General features: G+C 41.6%; 1 long non-coding RNA gene across 1 annotated transcript; it reads left to right on the top strand.

The window, feature by feature from the left end:
- Window positions 1–4264: 4264 nt before the first annotated feature.
- On the top strand, window positions 4265–12039 carry LOC123626806. The gene is made up of 3 exons (XR_006731021.1): window positions 4265–4701; window positions 5856–6925; window positions 11175–12039. It is a non-coding gene; the product is annotated as an uncharacterized LOC123626806 (long non-coding RNA).
- Window positions 12040–26912: the final 14873 nt, after the last annotated feature.

The following is a 26912-nucleotide window of genomic DNA, read 5'->3' as shown; positions in this document are numbered from 1 at the left end:
ATAGCCACCTTCATTAATGTTCTTAGTTAGATCTTCTGGATAACTTGCTACAGCTTCCACATCAGCACTTGCTGCTTCACCTTGCACTTTTACATTAGGGAGATGGCTTTTTTCCTTAATCCTCATGAACCACCTCTACTAGCTTCCAATTTTTCTTCCTCACCTCTCTCAACCTTCATAGAATTGAAACGAGCCAGGGCCTTGCTCTGGATGGGGTTTTGGCTTAAGGGAATGTTGTGGCTGGTTTGATCTTCTATCTAGACCCCTAAAACTTTCTCCATAGCAGTGATAATGCTGTTTCACTTTCTTATTGTTCACGTGTTCACCATCTTATCTGGGTACCCTTTGTGGCGCCCCAAAACAATTACAATAGTAACACCAAGGATCGCTGATCACAGATTACCATAACAAAGATAATAATGAAAAAGTTTGAAATAATGTATTAATTACCAAAATGTGACACAGAGACACAAAATGAACATATGCTATTGGAAAATGGCACTGGTAGACTTGCTTGACATACCGTGGCCACAAATCTTCAATTTGTAAAAAACACAATATCTGTATTTAAGCACAATAAAGCGAAGTGCAAAAAGCAAGGTATGCCTGTAGACATGACTTGTTTTTGTCTAATCAGCTTTCTTTCCTTTGAGGACCAAACTACCCCTACTCTGTAAGCTACCAGGGTTTAAATCCCAGCTCTGTCCAAGGACAGGACCACAAGGATAGGTACATAACCGAGATAAGCCAATTAGTATCTCTCACCAGAGAATTTGAATTCTTCATGGAGATGCATCCCAGAATTCAAAAGCAGCCAGAGTTGTCAGAGGTGAATACCCTAAAGACACAAGAGATTTAACATCACTGCCAAGATCCTTGGAACTGCTCTAGGCTCTGTCCCTTCCAGAAGTCTGAGTCTCAGCTCTTTCATTCTGTTCCTTCCATCAAATTCCTTTGGGGAGTGTTTATGTTAGCCAGAGCTAGTTTCTATTTCTTGCAACCTAAGAACAACACCTGGTGTATTTAAATAGGTTCAGTAATTGCTTAGATCTCACAGCTACTAAATGGCAAATCTGGAATCTTAACTCAGGCCTATGTGAGTATAAAATCCTATGAGTAGCCATTAGTTATGCTAATTCATTTACCTTGTTGTGTTCATCTTATGGCTTTTATCATTCTTGTAGCAACAGGCTTTGTGATTTTTGCTTTTCCGCTAAAGGCTTTAGCCAGTTTCTTACTAGTACAACATATCAGCCAATATCAGGGCCGTTTTGCTTAGTTTCTTAATTTCTGCCAGAAAGCACATTGGGGATACTAGTCCTATAATGTTGGACATGTTACTTCCCCTGTCTGGGTGTCTACCTCCTTGTGCACGTGTGACATAAAAGAGGGAAAAAGCCACATAATTGCAGTCTGCCTTCCAGGGAGGAAGGATATAGGTAATTACCTAGGGTAGGGTAGGGTCTTCTCTTTGCTGAACATGGGTGATGAGTGAGACATCCCAGCAAATTTTGGGTTGCTAAGACACATCTAAACTGTCCAAAGGCCTGAGGGAAGACGATCCAGGACCCTGGGCCTGGAGATGGGGGAATTCATGAGCCCAGTAGTTTTCAAACTTTTTTTCACAACCTCATGTCAAAATTTTTGAACACACACCCCTAATAAAGTATATTATTTTTGTAAACAATAAACCTTTACTACTAAACCATTTGTCAGATTTTACAAAATATATGTGAAAAATAAAATGTAAAAGGACACATTATAAAATGTTAACATAATCTTTTAATATAATATTTTATTTCTGCATCTGCATGATTACTCTGTGTACCTGCTGGGGTACGCCTACCCACTTTGGACACCGTGGACTTAGGAGTCAAGAGAGAGGGATCCCTGCAATAACTCCAGCTAAATTGCTTTTGGACAATAATTTTCACCAAAGGACTTTTTAAGGCCCTCCCCTGCCCCAAGGTTTGCCTATAAAAATGGCATTCATATTACTGATTTAGCACTTATCATATTACATTCATTAATTTGTATATATATTCTCCCATTGGATTGTGGCATTCTTAGTGAGGACTGAACTCATCTTTTTCTCGTCCAAAAACAGGAAAAATTTTCCTTTCTAAGGGGGATTGGTGAGTCATGCCTACAAATGATAAAATCTCAGTAAACAGATTTTTGTGATGTTGTTTACTTCCCAACCTGAATCCGGTATAGCATCTCATGAAAGATAGAAGATCTTTAAACATTCCTTTCAGCTAATTCCTGGTCTTTTGGGCAAAACCTAATTCTTTCAGCCACTTGTCAACTACAGAATCCCTAAATCCACCTATGACTTGCAATCCCCCCCTCTTCGAGATGTCCTCCCTTGATCCCTAAATCTACCTATGACTTGTTAAGTCCCCGCTTGGAGACGTCCTACCCTTTTCTGGCCAAACCAATGTACGCCCTCCGTGTTTTGATTTATGATTCTACCTGTAATTCCTGTCTCTCTGAAAATGTATAAAAATCAAACTGTAACCCAACCACAGCGAGTCCACTTGCTCAAGACACTTGGGCGTGGCTCCAGGTCATGATCCTCAAATTTGGCTCAGAATAAATCTCTTTAAATTATTTCAGAGTTTGGATTTTTCCATTCACCTCAGTGTACGGCTCTAACACAGTATGTGGCACAAGTAGGGGCCCAATAAGCAATTGCTTAATTCAATAGGCCCGCGCTTCCCCTGTAACTTTCTATCCAGAGCCACCAGCCCAGGCACTGTCCTTTCCATTGGTGGGGCCTGGGCCACCACTGGGACAGTGGAGCTGAGGCCTTCTGAGCATTAGCTATCTAGGGTCCCAAGCCCAGCAGTTCTGCTCTTAACCCAGCCTTGCTGATCAATAGCAGATGATCAACACATTTTAAGCGCAAACTAATGCAAAGAATTGGATATCAAGAAATTAGCCTTAGGCCTCAGAGAGGAAAATCTATTAAATACCAATATCTTAAAAGCTATATTTGCCACCAGATACAATCTCTATTGGAAAAATGGGCAAGGTTTCCAAGGTGGACTTTCTGAGTTTACCGTGCAATGGAAGAAACGCTAATGTGTACCTCCAGGTTCTCTTGGTAGCGATTATAAAAGAAACCCATATGGCCAGAGGATCCCTCCGTGGCAAATTACATTTCCTGTGTCTGTAGTTCTTTGGTCTTGAAGCACTTATGTTTTGCAATCGAGATCTTTAATTGTGCTCGGGTCAGGAAACAGTGCATATGTTTCTTGGTTTCTCTAATCCCTTGACTATATATTATTAGAGTTCATGGAGGCGGAGGTTGCATCTCACATTTTTGGGAGATTATGCAATTCAGTCTTCCTTGGCATCCCACAAGAAGCCTGGGAAAACTCACAATTTCAATCTTTTCTTGTTCCCTGAAAAGGAAGTGGAATTCCATTCCTTTGTCCCCACTGTTTTTCCCCCACAGAGGAAAGAGTGTTGTACAAGAATAATTCAGAGAATTCAGAGAATAATCAAGCACTGCATTTGCATCCTGGGAGGGCGGGCGGTAGGGAACAGTAATTGGATTCCCAGGGCCAGTGAGATCTAATCTGTCCAACTTCAAGGACTGTTTCCTCCTCACACATTTTCAAATGATGAAACAAAGGAATATCAGACCACATCCCCTGTCTGGTGCATGAGGTGGAACAAACCCAGCAGGAAGGAAGAGAGAAAGACAAAGTGAATGGAGAGAAACTGAAGAACTAAAAATGTCGATATTGTGATCCCTCCGTGAATAGGTTATTTAACCTGTGACAGGGGCTATTTCTTTCGAGATAAGATGTTAGTACTCAATCCAAAAGGCTCTCTCACTGGGGCTAGAGTCCTCGGATAGATGCACTCAAGGATTCGCTCAAGCCCCCTCTCTCTCTCCGCAAAAATGCTGCCTCAGCTGTTTGCGGTGGGCACTTTCAGATGCAAATGACATGTGGGTCACTCAGTCATCTCACTTGCTGTTCTAGTTGCTCCTCTGTCCAGGGGAGAATTGGCTGGAACACCAATACTATCCTGCAACTTGCAGTGTCACGTCTCTGTGCCTACTGCCCTTAAGGAAAAAAGAAAGAAAAAATCTTGATAGCATTTCCCCCTCCAACGGGGCCAATTAGTTATGGACTTTCTTTTGGCTCTGCAGTATTCAGTGAAAACCAACCGAATGGAACCCCCATCCCCTCCCCTCCCCTCCCTGATGTTCTCTAAGACATTCACAAAGCACAGAGCAAGGGAATGTCTTTCCTAGGCCGGACTCTTCTCTCTGAATCTGTGGACAAAAATATTACTGTAGCGTTTGTGCTTCTGAGCTCTGCCCTTCCTTTTTCACAGAAGCCATTGCATTTGTCCTCCTGGAAGACGAGAAAATCCTCACCCTGGTTACATTTTGAAATTCTCTCCTTGAGCTGGGTTTGGTTCTCATCGTGGACAGATTTGCAACGCGAGATGGAGTGTTCTTCAGGGCTGTCAGCAAAATAATATTGCTCCTTTGTGAAAGGGAGACAGGCCAGACAATGAGTGTGGCCTATTTTATCTGTCCATGCTGGCTGCCAACTTTTTAAAAAAGCAATTTAAATATTTTCCCACAGCATATATGCTAATTGAAGAAAATGGATATAATATAGACAAGCCAAGTAAAAGGACAGAGAGGACCCCCCAGAATTCTGCTACTTAAAGGTAACCGCTATTCACACCATAAATATCTTGCTTGTCTTTTTCTATATGTGAATTTTCTTTTTGACTAAAAAAAGTAGTTTTATGCACTGCTTTTGTACTAAACAAAATATTCTATTTCTCATATCAGATATTTTTCTGAAAATTCATTTATGAAAGGTTTTTTGTTTGTTTTACCTCATAAGTATGCCGTAATTTACTTAACCAATGCCCTATTGTGAGGACATTAAGATTCTTTTTCTATTGGGAAAAATTCTTTGGGTAGAATCTGTGTATTTAACAAATTTATGATAACTTGCTGAAGATCAATTGCTAGCAGAATTGCTATTCCAAAGGCAAACAAAATGTTAAGTCTTTTTACTTATCACCACATTGCAAAAATATACCCATTTACAAGGCCACCAGCTGTGTATAAAATTATTTTTAATCTCTGGCATTTTGATAGGCACTCATTAAAATGGATTATTGCTTTGGTCTGCATTTACTTAAATAGATAATGTGCTGAGCATTACTTCTCTTTAGTGCCCATTTGTAGTGCCTCTTTTGTGAGTATTCTATTTTGTGAATATTTTTACCTAGAGTCTTCAGACAGACAACACGTGAAGCATTCACTATTGAGAACTGAGTATTTTTCATATTGATGTGTCAGAACTCTTTATATATTGTATTCTGGAAGGCAGTCCTCTATATATTGTGATTCTTTTTTCTCAGTTTGATGTTTGACTTTCAATATTCTTTATTGTATGGGGCATATAGATTCATTTTTCTTTTTTTTATGTTTGCTAAAAATTTTTAAAATACAGAGAAGCAATAAGATAAATGCATTACAATCACCTCAATATCACTAGCCAGAGATAACCAAGACATGCAAAATGTTTTACTGTTAATATAAATCAAACCATTTCAATGTTTTCTTTTATGGGTTTTATCTTAATTATTGTTATTCTTAAAAACATCTTTCTTACTCTATAATCACCTACATTGTCTTCTATTCCTTTTTTTATTAACATGCAAATCTTTATTTCACTTGGAATAGTTTGGGTATATGGTATTAGGTAAGGGTGTAACTTGACATGTTTCTAAATTGTCTTCTGCCTAGTATATTTCTGTCTAAAAAGTCTAGATATGTATCTCTTTCTTTCTGATTACATGTGGAGGAGTCAATGGAACTGTGAGTAAGCCAAATGATTCTGCAAGAGCAAGGAACTGTACCAACAACAATAAAGACTGATCATTGTGAGAGGTAACACGTAATAACCAGGCCAAAGGGGTCCAACAGCGTGTGGTGCAATGATGAATAGCTGTAGATGCCAAGAGGTGAGCTGGCTGTTTACACTCTATTTCTAGCCCTCTGCCACCACCTCCTACCCCCTGCTGCCATCTCCTGGGAGATAAAAACACAAGCCCACTCATTAAAAGGAGATGGCATTAAGGCATAATGAAATGCATGAACCAAAGTAGGAAATCTAGTGACCAGGACTTGATGGACAGGGTATCGGACAACTGAGACACCAGAGAGGGTATCAGACTTTCTCCTCTTTGCCATCTTGGGATGACAGAGTAAAACCTTATGGCTCTATGTATATGAAAGATTATTAGTGGCTTTAACATTAAGGAACCCTCCTATCCCTACATCTTAATTACACCAGAGTTACACAGTTTTATGTTCTAGCTTAGATTATCTGCTCTGCTTTCCCTGGCCATGCCATGCCTCTGTTAGAATAGCCCAGCATACATTAGCTCCCAGCAAGGCAGGGAACTCAGGCCAGCTGACTTCTGCTTTTCTCTGTCTCCTTGTTAACCCACTGTCTCACCAGGGCGAAGACAGATGTTCATAAACCTATTTGGCGGCTTGTACAAACCAGCTTGTCTGGGCCATATCTTAGGAAACACTCCCCAGCACCCCTCCGTCTAGAGGGCCCTCCTGTTTGGTTGGCCTTGAACACTACTAGCCCCAGGCTGTTGAATTGGACGTTATGTCTTGTCCGGTCTCCCTTAGATGGACAGAGCTCTCCGACTCTGCTTTTGGCTTCCTTTCTGGACTTCGGTGCCAATGCACCGCTACCTGCTCTTGACCTGTCAAGCACGCACACAGGCCGAGAGCCAGACCTGCTGCCAACCGCAGTCTCCCTGCCTCTTTGCCACCCCAGCCCTAGGGGAGCCAAGACCGGATGCCGACACTCACCTTCACTCTCAGCTTGTCTGTTAGTGATGGGGAGATTTCCAAGTAAGTTAAAATGAAATTTTGAGTTTACTTTCACCTCTGCAGAAATTGACAGCAATTTTTCAAGATGCTTAATAAGTTTTTTTTTTCCTCCCAAGTCTTTTGGCTAACTCCTTTTGTTGGGTTTTAACTGTGTTCATAATTGCTCATGGAAGCATTTCTACAATGGCTGCTCTGTTGGCATTTATTGATTTTCCTTTTTTTCCTCTCACTTTGAGATCTTCTAAGTTCTTGGTATGACAAGTGCTTTTTTGACTGAAAACTGAACATTTTGGGTAAAAGTCCAGATTGTCCACTAGGCCTTTTCTGACACCACCCCAGAGGAGAGGGAAGGATGCCTCAGTACCACTCAGAAGGAATGAAGGTTCCAGTTCCCTCCTGGACCTTCTCAGACATCACCCTTGCTGGGAGTGGGGAGTAGCTGGAGCACCCCATGATAGCCAGCTGGGGATGGAAGCCCGGGCTCCCTACCTAGCCTCTGCTGGCAGAGTAGGGTGGGGCCACAGTGTTTTGTGTGGCGTTGGCTGGAGTAGAGCATTTCTTCCCTAAAAGTCTTCTGTCTCGCAGGGCTGCCCTTTCCCTGGTCATTTGGCTCAAGAGAGCAAGCTTTTGTCGGGGCTTTTGGCTTTGTCTGTGTCTGTTGGTGTGTCCAGATTGCCAGCTTCTTCAGTTCCAAGTCTGGGATTATATGAAGCAAAAAGAAAACACAGGGAATTACCACTGTGTCATTCCTCAGGTCCCAATGTCCTTAGCCAGTCTGCTCTCTCCATACCTTTCAAAGTCATTTTACGTTTATGTATAGATGCTCAGGGGTCTTAATTGTACTTAGTGAGATACAGGGATACATTCCAAAAAGTATGTCTACTCCATTCTTCCTATTCCCTTTGATCTTAAAAACCAGAACTAAAACACACACACAGAAATAAACACATACACACAACCATACTCCTGTATATATAAAACACACACACTCAAATATATGTATTTTAAATTCCTGCTGTGGGAACTCCAAAGCCCATGCTGTTTTTATCTAGTTTAATTTGCCTTGATATTTAAGTAAATATGAATAAAGTTTGTGTTCAGAAAGATTCTCATCAGGAAAAGTCAGAATCGGCTAAATGTGGATCATCACTCTCCTTCCACACCTAATTAGACTTGTCACTGTCAGTCTTTTCTTGGTTACAAATCATCAGTAGTTCTTGTAATTATATCTTTGTAATGAAAGGCAGGGTGGTTCTCCCTGATGCTAAATTCCGAGCAATATGAAAGCAACTCTGAAATCTCATGTGAAACTTCTCTGAAATATCCAGGTGTGTGTGTTTGTACACACATGTATACATATATGTATATATATTTACTGATAACAAATGTTTAAAGTCATGGCAAATTTGAGCATCATTTTAAGAAGCATAGTTTGTATGGAAACAAAATTGAGAAATAAAATGTAAAGATGTCAAAGCATATTTGATGAGCATAGAGCTTACCCGAAAAAACAGGTTACGTAGTAAAATAAATACTGCACCAAGGTCAGGGACCTGGATTTGCTATTAGAATCTCAGTTAAAAGCATTTGAACGACCAGTTGTTGGACTGAACTGACTGAGCTGCTTAGCTTAGTTCCACATCCTAGACCTGGCTTTTATGTCTCCCGGGATTTCAGGTGGCGGGGGCAGGGGGAGGGGAAGCCAATAAGCAGTGACACAGCTGTAAAGAAAAAGATGTGAGAAAAGAGAAAGAGACTCCAAGACTGAGCCTGGGGAGCCTCAAGACTGAATTACCACACCTGCATTATAACAGTCTTTGGCCTCCAAGGTACGGTAGGAGATTTTCCTACCATCTGTCTACTCACTTGGGAGGCCCAGCTGTAGAAGGGAGTGGGGAAACAGAGAAGTCTTCTGCAGCATCAACACAAGTCCATCTCTGACTGCAGCAATGACAGCTTCATCATCCTTGTAAAGAGCTTTGAGAGCACTAAGGAGACCAGACTTTCCCCCATATGGCAGATGCATCCTATTTCAGGCCTTGACATATCTAAAATAAACTTCACATGGGACATGCAGAAAGCATAAAGAGATTTACTTGTGAGAGATCTATTTAATGTCTGCTTTCATGGCAGGCTCTTTAATTCATCGTCATTCACTCATACACCCACTAGCCCATATAAACACACCCTTGCATGCACACAATTAGCCCAGGAAACCCTATCCCCAGCCCAACCTCAACACTACCACCCTGTTTATCCTGAAAATGATATTGTTTAGGTCCCAAGGCAGCCAACATCGCTTGGCCCTGTGGACTTGAGTTTCCCGCTATATGGCTTCTGAACTTCCCAGCCACCTGACCCACACCCTGACTACATGTGGCCTTGAGCGAGTGGCTTATCCTCTCTGAATCTCAGCTTCTTCATTTACAAATGCCACTTCAAAGCCTTCTTTAATGCTTTGGTAAGATATTGTATGCAAAATATTTAGCACAGTGCCTTGTATCCACCAAAGTATCTATTACATATCCATATTTTAGACAATAACAGGGGAATTATGTTTAGTTTTAATTACTCACTTTCAGAAGGGCATTGATAAAGTGTCCAAAGAAAAATCAGCCTCAAGAGGGAGAAAATACTAATAACTATTATTGAACACTGGTGTACCAAACATTATATTAATAATAGGAAACTTAGTCATTTTTATCATTTATTCTTGACAAAACCCCTAAAATGTAGCTATTATTATTTTTCTAATAAAGAAACTGAGACAGAAAATACAACTTGCCCAATACAACTAAGTTCAGAGGGGCAGAAATGAATTCAATCGCAGGTTGATTTGATTCCTTTCTTTCTACTGCATTTATTCATTCATTCATTCATTCATTCACTCAACATTCATTTACTTACTCATTTACTGAAACCATGTTTATTAAGCAACTACTATGTGCCAAGGATTGTTTTAGGCACTAGAAATACAGCAGTGAACATAATAAAGTCCCTGTACCTCAAGACGCTTATATTCTTGGGTGCTAAAAACTGAAAATAAGCAGGCGAATAAATATATGAGTTCTCGGATGGTGATAAGTGCTGTAGATAAAAATAAAGCAGGGTAGGGGGTGGGAGGCAGCAATGCTGGAGGCGGTGTGGGGAGGAGGCTGCTGTTTTATATAGGCTGATCCAAGAGCAGCCTCTCTAGTTAAGTGACCAGAAGAGGTAAGAAAGCAAAATAGGTGCCTCTTCAGGGAAAGAGCATCTCATGCAGAAGGAACAGCAGTTCAAGGGCCCTGAGGCAGGAATGTACTTCATGTACTCATGGAGGCCAGTGTGAATAGTAATGGAAGAGGAGAGATTAGGAGATGAGGGAAGAAATAGAAATCTAGATCATGTAGGACTTTAAATGCCATTGAAAGGAGGTTGGCCTTTCCAGCGAGTGAGATGGGAAGTCATTCGAGTGTTTTGTGCAGAGAAGGGACACATTCTGACTTTTGTTTTAAAAGGACATTCTGGTTTCTATATCAGGAATTGGGAATAGGTAAGGAGAGAAGCAAGGAAAAGAATCTGGAGACTGATAGAATAATCCCAGGAGGGATGATGGTTGCTTGGACCAAGGTAGCAGCAGCAGCAGAAGTGAGAAGTAATCAGATTCATGGACAGACCAGAGGATATGCGAGGTGGGGTATGTGAGAAAAAGCTGTCAAAGATTCCAGCTCCAAGATGTTTAGCCTGAGCTAGTGGAAGCCTAGAACTTTAGGCTGGACAAGACTGTATTATTCATCCAAGCCGAACTACTCATTCACAGGGGCATGGGAGAACTGAGACCTAGAGAGACAAAGTGGCTGCCACGGTTACATGAGAAATTAGAGACTGGAGTGAAGCTTCCTAAATCCCAGTCCTCTGCCTCTTTTCCTTTTGGCTTCAAGCTGATTCTCTACTTTGGAGAAGTTGTCTCAGACAGTACGCACTGATGCTCGGGCTGGAGAGAAATGGATATCTGCTAACGAGAATGAAAATCAGGAAACCAATGAATTTGTGTTTTTTAAAATGATGTCTTCTTCTATTTTTTCAAACAACTTTTTGTTTTAGGATAGTTTCAGATTCACAGAAAAATACAGAGGTCTATATGCCCCATGCCCACTTTTCCCTGGTATTAGCTTCTTATCTTAGTGGATACATTTGTCACAATCAATAAACCAGTAGGGATACATTATTATTAAGTTTATATTTTATTAAGTTTATCTTAATTTTTTTCCTAATATGGTTTTACTTCCAGGATCCCGTCTGGAAACCACGTTATATTTAGTCATCATGTCTCCTTGGACTACTCTTGGCTGTGACAGTGTCTTAGACTTTGACAGTTTTGAGAAGCATTGGTCAGGTATTTTGTAGAATGCCCCTCAACTGGAATTTTTCTGATGTTTTTCTCATGATTAAACCGGGCTGATGTGTTTTTAGGAGGAAGAGCACGTAAGTAAAGTATCATTTCATTACATCATACTAGGGGTAGACGACCAACATGATTCATCGCTGTTGACTTTAACCTTGGTCACCCAGATGAGGTAGCGTTCATCAGATTTTTACCCTGTAAAGTTGCTCTTTTACTTCCCTTTTCCATACCATATTCTTTGGAAGGAAGTCACTGTGTGCAGCCCACATTTAAGGAGTAAGAAGTTAAGCTCTACCTCCTTTAGGGTGGAGTATCTAAATATATTATATGGAAATCTCTGCATTGATTTGTCTATTCCCCCCCCAACTCACACATGTATTTATTTATTCAACCATTTATTTATGTCAGTATATGGACGGGGCAGGGCACTAACAATGTCCACTACATCTGACACAGACAATGAATTAATGAGTGGTTGATGAATGATGGCCTTATTACAGTTGACGATAGAAATTGTAACAGCAAGCATACGTCCACACAAACACTCATACACAAATGTTCCCAGCAGCATTATTCATAATAGCCAAAAGGTAGAACAACTCAAATGCACATCAACTGACAAATAGATAAATAAATTGTGATATATCTATTCAATGGAGTATCATTCAGCCATGGAAAGGAATGAAGTACTGATACATACAACAACATGGATGAACCTTGGAAACATGCTAAGGGAAGGAAGCCAGTCACAAAAGACCAAATATTATATGATTCCATTCATGTGAAATCTAGGAAGCCAGAAAGTAGATCAGTGGTTATTTAGGGCTGAGGGTTGGGGGTTAGGGAGCTAGGGGGTTGATAGCTAACAAGAGTATCCTTTTGAGGTAAAGAAAATGTTCTAAAAATTGACCGTGGTTGCCCATATCTGTGAATTTACTATAAATCATTGAATTGCACATTTTAGATGGGTGAATTGTATGTTATGTGCATTACATCTCAATAAGGCTATTTTTAAACAGAAATTATAACAGCGCACACATTGAGAAATATAATTTGGTCTCTCTGATTCTAACAGTAGGCTGGTTTGTACTCTAGATGCTTGGTTATCTTTGGTGAGGAAATGAATGGAAGCACAGATCATTTCAAAATGTTAGACAATGATTCAAAAACATTCATATTTGGTTCTGGAAAACATGTCAGCAATTTTGAGGTTATTGATACTCTTTTCTAATTATGTTTTGCCTAGATGACAAGAGAAATTTACATTTCTTGAGTTCATAAGAAGAGACACACAGGGAGAGATGGGCAAGAAATTTTCTAAATGGAAAATCAACTAGGGATAATGTGCTTCCAGTAATCCACAAAGAGGAAGAGCAATGTATAAATAATGGACAGTTGAACACACATATGCACGTATACACCAGACCACACAGTGTTTTACCCTGAAGCTCAGCGGACTCGCTTTCCTTCCCCTGTCTTCCTTCATTAGCCAGACTACCAGCTCAGCTATGAACAAACAACCTCACACTGTTCTGCCTGAGGCCCAGCGAAATGGGCTATTTAAACATCCAGTGGAGCCAGAGAGACATAAGGGAGGCTACAGCTCTAAGCATATGAACTCAAACTTTCTGGCAGATTCTGACCAGCTAATACAGAACACTCTTACTGAGCAGAAATTAGTTCATCATTTGTCTGCGGAGTTGGCCCAGGGCAATCATTTATTTCCAAGTTCCATCTGCAGTCCTGCCATCCCTGTAAAATGGGGCTGGCACCCTCCCAGAAACCTGTTTTCAAAGAGGACTCAAGGAATTGCCTCCAGTGTTTCTCACAACCTGGCACTTTGCACTTTGCTTAAGGTAGGACTCACCTAAAAACAGCAAAGGCTTTCTGCTTGGGGGGAGGGGGGCAGGGAAACACCTTCACTGACTGAGCCTAGCAGGTGGGCGACAGAGGTGTTCTAAAGAAAATATTTTCCCTCTGATGACATCATATGCCACAGCCACGGGAGGAGAGGGGAGAAGCTGGGTCCAGTGTCAACACGAGGGGCTGATACGAGTTAGGACAGTGGTGAAAGAGGAGAAGGAAATCTTCCAGGCCAAACAGAGAATTTTATTCCCTGAAAAGACGGGCAGCAGTTGGGGGCTGGCGCTCTGTTCCCTGCTGGACTCTCTGTTCTGGGCTTTGACACGGTGAAGAAGGATGGAAGGCAGAGCTGTGCGGAGGAGTTAGGGAGTGAAGCGTTCCAGGCCGGCCTTTGGCACTGCTCTGGGTCAGCACTCACAATGAGTGTCCACACGCCTGGCCAGTGCCCGCTGAGCTCACTCTCCACTCTCCCCAACCCACCCTTCCCAATCCTTGGCACTGTTCAGACTTTGCAGGTCAGTCCTGATTTCCAAAACTCTTTTCTATGGCCCTATAAATAATTGCCAGAAATTCTAACCCTTTATCCACCAAACTATATCTTTTAGACTCCTTCCTGCACCTAGAAATGGATCATATCCTAGTCAGTTTGGGCTGCTAAAACAAATTACCATGGATTGAGTGCCTTAAACAACAAGCATTTGTTTCTCACAGTTCTGTAGGCTGGAAGTCTAAGATTAGGGTGCCAGCATGGTTGGGCTCTTGGTGAGCTCCTTCTTCCTGGTTGTGACCTCACATGGCCTTTCCTTGGTGTATGTGTGCAAAGAGAGAGAGATTGCATGTCTTTTCTTCTTTTTATAAGGGCACTAATCCCATCATGGAGGCTCTACCCTCATGGCCTCATCTAAACCTAATGACTTTTCAAAGGCCCCACCCTCCAAATACCCTCACATTGGGGATTAGGGCTTCAACATATAAACTTGGGGGCAGGTGGGCACAAACATTCAGTCCACAGTAGATTACAAGCCACTAACTGTAGTCGCTATGGTCTGAATGTGACACTCAAAATTCAAATGCTGAAACTTAATTGCCAAGGTGATAGCATTAAAAGGTGGGGCCTTTAAGAGGTGATTGAATCATGAGGGTAGAGCTCTCATGGATAGGATTAAGGTCCTTATAAAAAGGACTTGAGGGAGTGAGTTCTTTCTCTTCCACTCTTCTGCCATGTGAAGCATTCTCCCCATCCACCACGTAGGGATGCGGCAAGAAGGCTCTTACCAGACACCAAATGCTGGCACCTTGATCTTGGACTTCCCAGCCTTCAGAACAGTAAAACTAAATGTCTATTGTTTATAAATTACCCAGTCTGTGGTATTTTGTGATAGCAGCACAAACAGACTAAGACAGTACTTGTACCACATACCTCTACTTGGAGGACCTGGCTATAGACAGAAACAAGGGAAGAGCACACGAGTGAACTTCCTCTCCTAGAAACTCTTCCTTTTCCCTTGGTATCATAGGAAGCTATCAGCTTGCCGAGCAGAAACCATGGTGATTTCAATATTCTGGATCACTGATAGGAGTGGTAGGGTGGGATAAAGAAAAGCAATGGTAAGATCTAAGAATAATAGCTTCAGAGTATCAGCATTGCCTGTATTGGCACACTCAATAAAAAATATAACTCGTGAAAAATCTGGAATGATCTTCTTCTTAATACTTTCTACACTCCAAAATACTGGAATATGACTCTTAGGAAAACACCTAGGGGAAATTCATACTTAAACTCACTCCTCCCATCCCCCTCCCTAAAACCCAATACTTGGCACCATCCACTTCATTCAATGGCACTTTCTGGAAGCTTGGCAGATGTTTCTGTTCACTCACCCTGGGAAATCCATTTACACAGTGCTGTGGCCTTACCAACACAACATCTTACTATAGAACTTGTCATTGACCTATAAAACATTAGTCTAACAGCTGAAACAATCACAAACTCCACAGGCTTACACAGTCCCCAGTTACATTTTTGGTAATCTAAGGGGTTAGGTCACCACTTTCTTCTTTCCCCTCTTTGTGGAAAAGTTATCCAAATTCCCTAGCAGATATTCCAGGCCCTCTGTGACTATCATTCCAGGCTTCTTACACTTCCAGCCACTCTCCCTAATGGCAAGGCCTGGAGAGCTAAGCTGGGAAGCTCAGTTCTTTCTGAGCACTTCTTTCTCACCAAAATGTCTTTGTGTATGTAGCTTCCTCCCTCCATCAGAAATACCTTCCTCTCAAATTCCATCTGTTGGAATTCTACCTGTCTCTCAAAATCCAATTCAAATACCTTCTTATCCATGAAGTTTCCCCTGATCTACATAACCCAGTTCTTTTTCCTGTTGTAAGGAATCTCTTTTTCCTCTATGGCTGTGTCTTTATACGTGAAATTAAATTTTGCCTAACAGTTATCAACTATTAGTTATCAGCAAGTATTTCTCCCATTGAAAACATACATTTTAAGGGACTTTCACTTGTCCATATTTATAATTATCAGGATACCTGGAAAATCACCTTGCCTAGACTACTTAGCACGTGATACACTGAGAGTGTGTAGGACTGGATCTCCAGATTTTATGAATATTTAATGAGAAGGAACTAAAGGATAATTTGTATAAAATAACTGCTTTGTTTCAGAGCCAGGCTTTGAAAACTAGCAGTGAAGATATACTTTTATAGGATTGTCCTGTTGCAGATCACAAAAATAGAACACATTCTGGTGGGTTGAGTTGAAGCATCCTTCAAAGGAGATAAATATCCAGGTTGAACACTGGGAAAAGAGAGCTACCCAGGACCCAGAAGGTAGGCCTTAGCCTGGAAAACCCTTTTAGAGGTAGGAATGAGTAAGGCTCAGGCTGGGAGACATGGAGATGCCTCCAGCAATTCCAGAGGTGGGAGGTGAGCTTCCTGGGCCACTTGAATGCTAGTTGCCTGTGAGACAGAGAGTAGATCTGAGATGGGCCCCCCAGACATTCTGTCCTTGTACAATCTGGTTATTTCCTTTTCATTATCCTTAAACTTTAATTCTCATTACCTGTAGCAATCTGATGTACCATGTAAAATTAGGGGGAAAGTCAATCTCATGCTTGAGATGAAGAGAACAGAGGCAGACGAATACCCTTGTCCATACATTTATAATTGTCACATGGTGGGTAAACGGAGCATGGAAGTGGTCCCACAGGGTTATGGGGAGCTGAAGAGTCAGAGTACACATCGACAATTTGGTACTAAAAAGAATATGATATGAAATCCTTCGTAATTAATCACTTCCTAATTAACAAGTGTGCTGAGCTTTATATCTCAGGTACTCTCAGTATGGTTGATAACTGTAATTTATTCAAGCTATGGCAAACACATGTCAGAAGTTACCACAAGTCGCAGAGGTGCCATTAAGCATAACAGAAGTACCGAAAATGATTTTAACACTTTTCTTTAGGGAATATGCTACTTGAAAGAAAGATGTCTCAAAAGTCACTGCCAAATTGGGTTACAGATAATCACTTGCAGAGTATGTATAAAAGAATGACTCAAATTAATTGCTAAAATTTATATGCCAAAAGATTGATCTTTTAGAAATAAAGTCCAAATTGTTCCACAGTTTAGACATTAGCATTGCCCTCAGCCTTGAGCCATCTCTATGTACAACATTCAACAATGTGGAACAAGAATTTATTGAGTACCTACCATGAGCTATAGCCAAACATTGAGAGACCTCTTAGATTCTTAAAATGTAATCCCTATTTCAAGGAATTCATAGTTTAATGGAGAATACAGACCTCTAAACAGTTTATTGGGAAACAATTTGGAGACTGCATTGATTGATATAGCAATAGAGTTGCAAAGAATAGCATAAGAGTTACAAAAGGCTAGTTATTGAATACTCTTTGATGATGAATCTAAAAATCTTGCTTGAAGAAGCAAATTAATTCACGCTGAATTAATTTGTTTTTAAGGGACATGAATAGACTTTTAATTGCAATTATTTTGCTACCATACCAACCAGTCATTCACTTAGTTTCTGTGGCGAGACTTTTGTTATAATTAATCACAGTTCCAAGTGCCAAACAGGTGCTGAGAGACCTGGGCACTTTCAGAATAGTGGAGTGAGCACTTTTACAAATCCTCCCTTAAGAAGCTCTCACAAAACTGGCAAAATTATCAAAACCAAACATTTCAGAACTCTGGAAATAACCAAAAGCATATGACAAATTATTCAAGAAAAACTACGGAATTTTGATAAGAACAGTGGCATCTGTGTCATTTTAATTTGGAGCTGTTCCCATTCTTCCTCCCTAGGTTCATGGTACAATAGCCATAAAGACTGGCAGTGTCACTGCCATGGAGGGGGCTTCTCTGATTTGAAGCACCCCAGAAAAGCCCCATACCTGGGGCATTGTCAAATTCAATAGCAATTAGTGGCAAGCAATTTGGAAGGCCAACATGACAGCTGCTTATGTCTGCAATACCAGTAGGGACAAGCAAGAAACCAGCCAAAAATTTAAAAGGTATGAGAGGGAAAATGAGACAGCCATGGGTATTTCAAAAAGCTCTGATATATTCCTAGGGCTCTGGAAGATTGTGCACATGCACAAGGTTGCATTCACACTCAGGAAAGACCAAAGAGGGCCCCAGGGCTTTCAGCTGACCATGAGGCTCTGTGCAAGCAGAAAGTGAAATTCCAGGTAGAGTTATAAACTGTTTGAATGTGTGCACCAACCCACACATAGATCCCTTGGCAATGAGAAGAAGCTTTATTGGCTCAAGGTGCTTAAGGTAAACTTCTGAGCAATCATTGGATGATCATTTTTAGCTATGCTGACCCAGGGGTGACCACTAGGAAACCTGACTCTAAAATGAAAACAATAATCAAAAATTTAAAAAACCTGACCAGAGACTTCAGTGGCCATATACTGAAGAGATTCTATCAGTTCAGGCAAGTCACTAAACAAACAAATAAACAAAACAGCAAAAATAACAACTCCTTTGGAGCACTAAACTCCGGAGTGGACACAATATATTATCTAAAATATCCAGGTCTTATTCAAAGGAACAGGAAAATATAGCCCATATAGAGTAAAAATAAGCCATCAACAGAAACTGTCCTTAAGAGAGGCCAGGTATAGGACTTAGGAAACAAGGACTTCAAATCACCATTATGAATATTTTCAAAGAAATAAAATAAACCGTGTTTAAATAATTAAATAAAAATACAATAATGCCTCCCCAATAAGAGAATATAATAAAGAAATAGAAATTATAAAAAAGAACCAAATAAAAATTCTGCAGTATTAAAGCACAATATCTGAAGTGAAAACTTCATTTTCAGGAGCTCAAAAGCAGATATGAAGTGGCAGAAGAAAAATATCAGGAAGCTTAGAAATAGGGAGATTGTCCAATCTGAAGAACAGAAAAAAAAAGAATGAAGAAAATGAACAGAGTCTTAGAGACCTGTGAGATACCATTCATTAAACAAATATCCACATCATGGGAATAGAAGGAGAAGAAGGAGGAGGAGGAGAGAGAGAGCAAGTGAGAGAGGAACAACATATATATTTTTTTCAAAGAAGTAATGGTTGAAAATGTCCCAAATTTGATTTAAAAAAAGATGAATCTACACATCCAAAAATCTTTACAAATCTCAAGTAGGATAAGCTCAAAGAGATCCATACCTAGACACAGCATAGTCAAGTTGTCAAAAGACGGAGAACATTTTGAAAGCAGCAAGAGAAAAATAACTCACACATACAAGGCAACTGCAATAGGATGAATAGCTGACTTCTCATCATAAACAATGGTGACTTGGCCGGGCGCGGTGGCTCACACCTGTAATCCTAGCACTCTGGGAGGCCGAGGCGGGTGGATCGCTCGAGGTCAGGAGTTCGAGACCAGCCTGAGCAAGAGCGAGACCCTGTCTCTACTAAAAATAGCAAGAAATGATTTGGACAGCTAAAAAATATATATAGAAAAAAAATTATCTGGGCACAGTGGTGCATGCCTGCAGTCCCAGCTACTTAGGAGTCTGAGGCAGAAGGATCACTTGAGCCCAGGAGTTTGAGGTTGCTGTGAGTGAGGCTGACACCACGGCACTCTACCCCAGGCAACAGAGCGAGACTCTGTCTCAGAAAAAAACAAACAAACAAAAAAAACAAAACAACAATTGCGGCTAGAAGGCAATGGGATAACATATTTAAAGTGCCAAATGAACAAAGATCAACCAACCAAGAATTCTATACCCAGCAGAACTATGCTTCAAAAATGAAGGCAAAATAAAGACATTTCCCAGATAAGTAAAAGCTGAGAGAATGAATTGACAGTGGACCGGCCTCACAAGAAATACTAAAGACTGAAAAGAAATGGTGCCAGATAGTAACTCAAAGCCACATGAAGAAATTAAGAGCACCAATAGAAGTAATTATGAGGGAAAATATAAAAGAAAATATTTTTTACTCTTTTCCTCTCTTAACTGTTGTAAGAGAACTATTTGCACAAAATAATAAATATAAAACTGAAAAAGAAGATCCTAATGCCTCTCCTCCCCAATCCCCAAGGAGGATCATAGCTCCAGAGTAGATCTGGTATATACTTACTGGAATTGTGACCTGTAGCATCAAAGTCACCTAGGGGCACTAAACAGTCAAAATAATGAGCAGACAACCTCTCCTCTAGCATCAGAGTTTATCTACCCTGTTGTCCATCCATGCTGTCCCTTCTAAGCCCATGGGATACCTGTTTCACTGTCCCCAGCAGACTTCTCTAGTCTGGATGGCATACTTTTTTGAATTTACTTTGTGATTGCCTACTTAGCAGCTACACTTTTAATCTTAGTCATTTTTGGCAAACCTGGTCACTTTGCCACCCTTATCTTGGTTTGGCAGAGTTTATTTTAATTCCCTAAGCAACTAAATGGTTGGAAGGAAAAAAGCTAAGATATCTTTATAATCTCTGTGAGAACTTGTCTGTCATATTCCTCTCTGTAGATCTGGCACATTCATTTAGAACAAATATTGGTTAAATGAATAAATAAAACTCAAACAATGAAGAGGTCATGGTGGTCTACAGCTCAGGTTTTCTCAAAGAGACAAGTCGCAAGCTTTCAGTGATTAGGTAAATCTTGAGAGGTAGCAGTAAATGGTAGTGTAAAACCATCCTTTCCCTCATTATCTTTTCTTATACATTATTTGGTACCTTGCTCATCTTCCTCCTGTCAGTCATCAATGTTAGTTTGACTTGTGGAGAAGTCAGGAAAGAAAAAGGCAAGCAGGAAGTTTGGGAAGCTGAAAAAATTGGAGAAAAATAATTCTGGAGCCTGCTAGCTATTTCTGTTTGAGAATCTGCAGTTTTCTATTCTCTGTTCTCTGTATTAGAAAGACCTATGACCTCTTAAAGAATCCTAACTTCCAGGTTGAGAAACATTATTTTAGTCCATTGCCTTCTAGAAATTGAAATCAATTAACAAAAGGATGAATATGGATCATCTGGGAGAGATGCCACAAAAGAAAATAATACTAACCAGCAGAGGAGAAATAAAATTTGACCATTCAATTTGGATTGTTGGTATTACATAATTATTGGTGATTAAACTGCAATTCCTTTTAAACTCCTATGTTGCAGATTGATTTCTCGTAGCTTGTGTTTCCTTTACCCTTTTCATGTCTGCAGTTAGGAGGTGGCAGAATGGAGGTGTTACTCTGGTTGCCGTGGAAACTGTTCATCAGAAGGTAGTGCCGAAGACCAGGCAACAGTGCAGAAATGAATGAGCAGCGGTCGCTGTGAGCTCTGGGCACCAATACAGAAGAGTGGCTGGGAAAGGAGTCTATTTGAAGTACAACCTACCCCCAGGGAATGTAGAGATACTCCCTCAACCTTTCACTGATCTTCTGCACTTAAGTGTCCCTCTTGCCATTGTTTAAGAAAATTAACAAGTAAAAGTAACTGTGACTAGGGAGCCAGAGGTCCAGCTGAGAGGAAACTTCCAACTTCCCCTTCTGATTTAAACTTCAGAGGAATTTCTCTGCTAGAGGGGAGTTTTCAAGAACACAGGAGGGCTGTTCAGAAGCCCTCTGAAACGGGAGACATACATATGCAAGATATGTCAAGGACAGGGCTGTGCTCTGTGCTCAGCACCATCTGGAGGCATTAGCATGAGTGAATCCACTTGTCTTTTTTGTCCTTTTGTTAATTCATTTTCCAAACTTATGTGTCCTGTTTCAGGCTGTGCAGGCACAACACATTTGACTTTTATAAAAACCCAATACCATCAAAAACTACGGTTCCCTCTCTCCACACTTATTCCAGAGGAAAAAAAAAATATTGAACTTTGAACTAGTAACAGAGACAGTCTCTGCACATTCGACTGGTTTGATCACTATAATAGTCAAGAAAATGGTTTGGCTTATTTTTAACCTACTCATTCTTAACAAAACTCTAACTAGTGGGTGAAAGTATACGTATGTGTGCGAACCTAAATGAGACCCAGCAAGCCCCTTCATCTACACATGACAACCAATATGAACATCCCTATGGATGAGCACAAGTCTGGGGCCCCTAAATAAGTATTTCTGCACACGCTAAAACATGTACTTCATCCAGAGTAAAGAATCCCCTATAGCAAATGGAAACGCAGGACTTACGGTACTAGCAAATTTAACCTTGAATTGATAGACATGCAATGAACTTGAAGATACTTTTTAAGCTTAGGAAGAGACTGGGTCACAAATATCAGCTCAACCAAAAAGAGATGTTTACTCTGAACCCCTTCCGTCATTTCTGTTCTTTCAAAGGAAAAAAAGTTGATAAAGTACCTTATATCCTTTATTTCTCTGCAACATGGAGAAGCATGACACAGGGAAGTACTCTGTACTTTGACTGTAGGAAGGCAGGATATCTTTTTGTGAACATTATAAAGTTAAGGAAATCAGATGTAGATTCAGAACCCTCTTTGCTCTATGCAAATAAAAGAATGAAATTAATCGATTCTGGGATCTTTTAAATCCATCAATGGGCACAAATTTGGAGTACATGTTACCAAACCAAGCTGGGGTCTACTCACCCGGTGCAGTAGCACCAGACACTGAAGCCAATAAATATAAGGAGCACCCAATCTAATTGGGAAGGTGGGCACTGAGTGTCTGGGAAAATCTTCCAGCAGGGAGTGACATTTAAGGTAGGATCTGAAGGAGGGGTAGGACCTGAAGGAGGGGTAGGACCTGAAGGAGGGGTAGGACATAGGCAAAGAAGAGAAGCAGCTATGTTTCAGGCACAAGGCATAGAAAGTTGGGAGAGCCTTGTGGGTTTGAGCTTTTTTCTCAGTACAATGGAAAGCCATTGAAGAATTTTAAACTGGGGATAGATACCATCAATTTTTGACTCTAGAACGATTGTACTTGCTGCAATATTAGAGACTACATGGAAAGGACACAAGCTTGGAGTCCGGAAGGCCAGCTGGGAGGCTGTTGTAGCTATACAAGGGAGAGATCCCGGCAGCCTGGGTTAGGGTAGTATCTTCAGAGATATAAAAAGGTAGATGCACTTGGTAAATATAATATTTAAGAAATATTTAGGAAGTAACCTATGGCTAGTTCTATACACAGAATTTTTAAAATCACATTGAAGGATCAGTCTGTTGAGATGAAAACAATCAAAATTACTTGACTCTTTTGTGACAGTTAATTTTATGTGTTGAGTTGGAGGGTATTTTTGAGTGGGGTTAACATTTAACTCTGTGAACTCTAGGTAAAGCAAGTCCTTCTCCTTAATGTGGCCGGGCCTCATCCAATCAGTTTAAGGGCTGACTAGAACAAAATAACTGGCCTCTCCAGTCAAGAGGGAATTCACCAGCAGACTGCCTTTGGCCTTCATCTGTGCCACTGGCTTTCCTGGGTATCCAGGCTGCCTGCCCACACTGCAGATTTGGACTTGCATGCCTCCATAACCACATAAACCAATGCCTTATAAAAGGGAGAGAGGAAGAGAAAAACAGAGAGAGAGAGAGATCTCCTATTGGTTCTGCTTCTCTAGAGAATCTTGACTAATACATCTTTAAGCCAAGAACACAATAAAAAATGGTGCAGATTTCTCAGATGTTTAATCTCAAGAAGACATCATTGAAATTCACTCTAGGCAACATATGATCTCAACACACACTAACTGACCAAGGTTCAGACAATGGCTGTAAAAAGCCAGCAGAGTGTGAATATGGTATTGTATCCAGCTCCAAAACAAACCTGAGGCTGACGATGCTGGGTGGCATTTATTTCACTGTTAACACGACTCTGACTCATGAACCTGACAACTTTTGAGGGAATTATGCATAGAATCATCAGAGCTGGGTGAGAATTTGCAGATTGTGTGGTCTGACCCCATTATTTTATAGCTGTGAAAACTGCCTGATTTTATCAGCACTCCTGAGCACGGCCCAACATTGAACGGTCAGAAGGAAGTTCTGGGGGGTAGCTCCTTGCCAGCTGGATACAAGTGTCAGAGCACGACCCTGCTCAGTTGCATGTGTGGGAAGCGGGGACCCCCAGGGAGCATGTGTGCCAGGTGTGCTATTCATGGCTGATTAACCATATCGGTTCAAACACAGTATTAATGATGCCAATGTCATGGCAGTAAGTCTCATAAGCTAATTAACATCAGTTGTATTATTTTGTCATGGGTCGTAGTACTCGTCTCTATTCATTTTTCCCTCAAAAATATGTGCAACAGGTCACAACAGGCAAGAGAGTATGGCTGATTCAGTACAAGTTTATGCCACTGCTCAGAAAATTAACTACAGTGGAAGTCTGTTGACGTTTACCTGCTCAACACCCTTTCTTGCCCTATGGAAACAGCAGCCCTCTTTCCTCAGAGAAACTCCCCTTCTATTGCATGAAGGTTCACCATCCTCCTCACCCACCTATGTTTGCAGGAGTGGAAACACCCAAACTTGGCCAAGCAGATCCTCTTTCCTGGGAATTTGAATCTTGAACCCTGGAAGGCTTGAACCCTGGAAGAAGGGTGAGAAGCCTAGAACCAACTCACAGCAAGGTCAGGTGGTGTCAGTGCTCTCATCGGTGAGGAAGGGTCACAGAAAGTTACCACGGTGGTGCCTCTGCCTCCAGAAGTGCCAGCAAAGGAGGTCACAGAACACACACGGCAGCAGCCCAGGGCTCAGACCAGAGTGTGTGTGCTTGCGGCCAGCGTCACAGATGCTATCAACAGGTGTCAGGTCATGAGCTCCATGAGGACAATGACCCCATTTTAATCAAAACCCAGTGATGAATTATTGTTACATGATTGCTAAATTGAACACAAGTAGGAAAAGCAGCTCCACTTCGACCTAACAGCATCATTGCCCCAGCACAACGCCAGGCTCACTAGATCGAGGGGTTATATGGTACAGATGAAACTGGTGAGAGAAGAGATCACTGTTGGGCAGCTTGGTCAGGCAGAGTACTTGGCTTAAGCTGATTTGCGCAAAGCAGAGACAAGACACGTGAGAGTAGGGGGATGTGTTGTCAGCCAGCACCTGAAACACCAAACACTTCTTAGAGATTCATCACCAGATTGGGCTCTGCCCAAGAACTGAAAGACGGCAAATGGGAGGGAGCAAGACTTGACCTTGTCTCAGATGAGCACAATGAGACTGCAAGCATGAGTGCTGCTCAAAAACATTGAAAATGGAATTGATTTTGCTCTGGGAAATCTTAGCTCATTCTCAACCTAAGAGAGAGACAAGAGATAGCAGCCCTACTTCATAATCCCCCTCAGAAGTTTCTGGATCCCCCTTATTTCTCATACATGTGTATGAGAAGCTAACCAACAACAGTAGTTAAGACCACTAATGTACAGAAGAGAACGTTCTAGAAATTTTCAAATTGTAGAAGTTAATATTCAGATTATTGTCTTCAATACTTGCTGCAAGTTTTCCCTGGAGTACTTTGGTTAATACAGAGGACTCAGACAGTGGAAAGATGACAAATATTTGGTCAGCAGCCCCCCACATTGCCACGACCTTCCAGAAAAGCAGCTGGTTATTATTGTTCCCCCAATGACAGAAGACTTTCATCTGGGATCTCAAAGCACCTTAATAACAGTGATGCTTGGCATTAAGACAGAGAAGGTGGCGTTCAAAGCTTTTCACAGACACTCATTAGAATTTCTCCCCATATTCTGTGATCCTCCCTGTCAAATCCCAAAGTCTAGAGTCTCCAGCCCATGTTCCCACCACAGAGCCTCTCTGACAAACTCTTACAACCTCTTACAACCAAGAACAAAGCCCCAGGACACCCAGGTGACTGATCCATGTCATATATAAGTTCCCGGGCAAACAAAATGCTCCATGGCCAAGAGGGCTTCTGTGTCTAGTCTACCCACAGTCACACCAACTGTATGAGACCCTCCTAGTTATGCCAGAACACCTATTGTTCTCATAGAAGCAGGTGCACCCACAGGCCTCTCAGAATTTCTCACCCAAGGACCCTGGGCCACCTACATCCAGAAGGGAATGTGAAAGAGGAAGAGCAACTGGATCCTGCACCAGGATCAGGGCTTGTGTTTGTGTCCAGCCCTTAGGACACTGCCTCAGACCTTTACCTCTGGAACACTGAACCTTTGGGCCACTGTGGCCTTGGAGACATAGCTAAGGAGCTTCTAGACATAGCCATTGAGCCTTGCCGTACTCCTTGGACGTGCCACATTCTACCTTCCCTTCCTGTCTTGTCTTTTCAGTTTTTCCAGTGCTGGGTTCTCAGCACACTTTGTCTATCACCTTAAATAACTACCTGCCTGCCTTTGTGAAATTCCCCTGAATCCTCAGACTCCCTGGGCTTGCTCTGCCTACTAATCACAGCCGGGCAACCTGGAGGGTGGGAGGAGATGGAGTGATGGGTGTCTATTAGCCAACATTGAGAAATGTCCCTTGCCCTCCAACAGTCAGTTAGGCTGGCACAAATAGAACAATTAAAAATGAATTACTGTAGGCCACGGCACCATAGTTGTAGGTTCAGAATGGTTCCTAGTCTGGGTGCCCCTCTTGTCCCCACAGAAGGAGACTTTTGATCCCTACCTGGCCTGGGCTTGTCTCTATCTCTGGAGCCTGTCCTGGCCCAGGTAGGAGGAATTTAAACTTTCTCAGCCCAATCAAGAGTCAGAACCAATCTCGCTCACACTCACCTCTTCCAGCCTTGAGACCTAACATTGTGCCTTGTTTCCAAGAACTAGTGCCTGCTCTGGCCCCTGTTTCTGATGCCTGGGACCCCGTCTTCTTTGGACCACGTCACGTCAGCTGGGTAAACCCCATCACACCCTCTCCCAGACCAGGAGGGACTAGGATTCTGGTTCATCAGCTTCTGTTCTTGTAATCCTAAACCCTTCTTAAAATCAGAGACAAGGAAGAGGGCCTGGCAGGGGAGTGTGGGGGTGAGAGGGCAGGCGGCATTGCGAATCCTGCAGTAACGTGCGCTCCCAGTGCTGCAGGCCTGCTGGCCTCTTTCACAACTGCTGACTAATGCCATCGCCCAGCCCCATCTCGGGAATGTGATCCTTTCACTGAGCGCACTCGCAATGACCTCTTAAGTGGAAGTGCCAAGACCTCTGAAAACAATCTAGGGAGAGATGGATCCAGCCAGCCTGGGATCATGCAGTTTCCTAGCACTTGCTACTCGCTCAGTCTCAACCCACCCCACGAGGAAGACTTGGCTACTGTGCTCTAGAGAAAGTGCCTCAAGTCTTGCTGTTTTTGCT

The sequence above is a fragment of the Lemur catta genome, chromosome 23, assembly GCF_020740605.2.
Source record: "Lemur catta isolate mLemCat1 chromosome 23, mLemCat1.pri, whole genome shotgun sequence".
Lineage (NCBI taxonomy): Eukaryota > Metazoa > Chordata > Mammalia > Primates > Lemuridae > Lemur > Lemur catta.
This window is presented reverse-complemented; position numbering and strand designations above follow the sequence as displayed.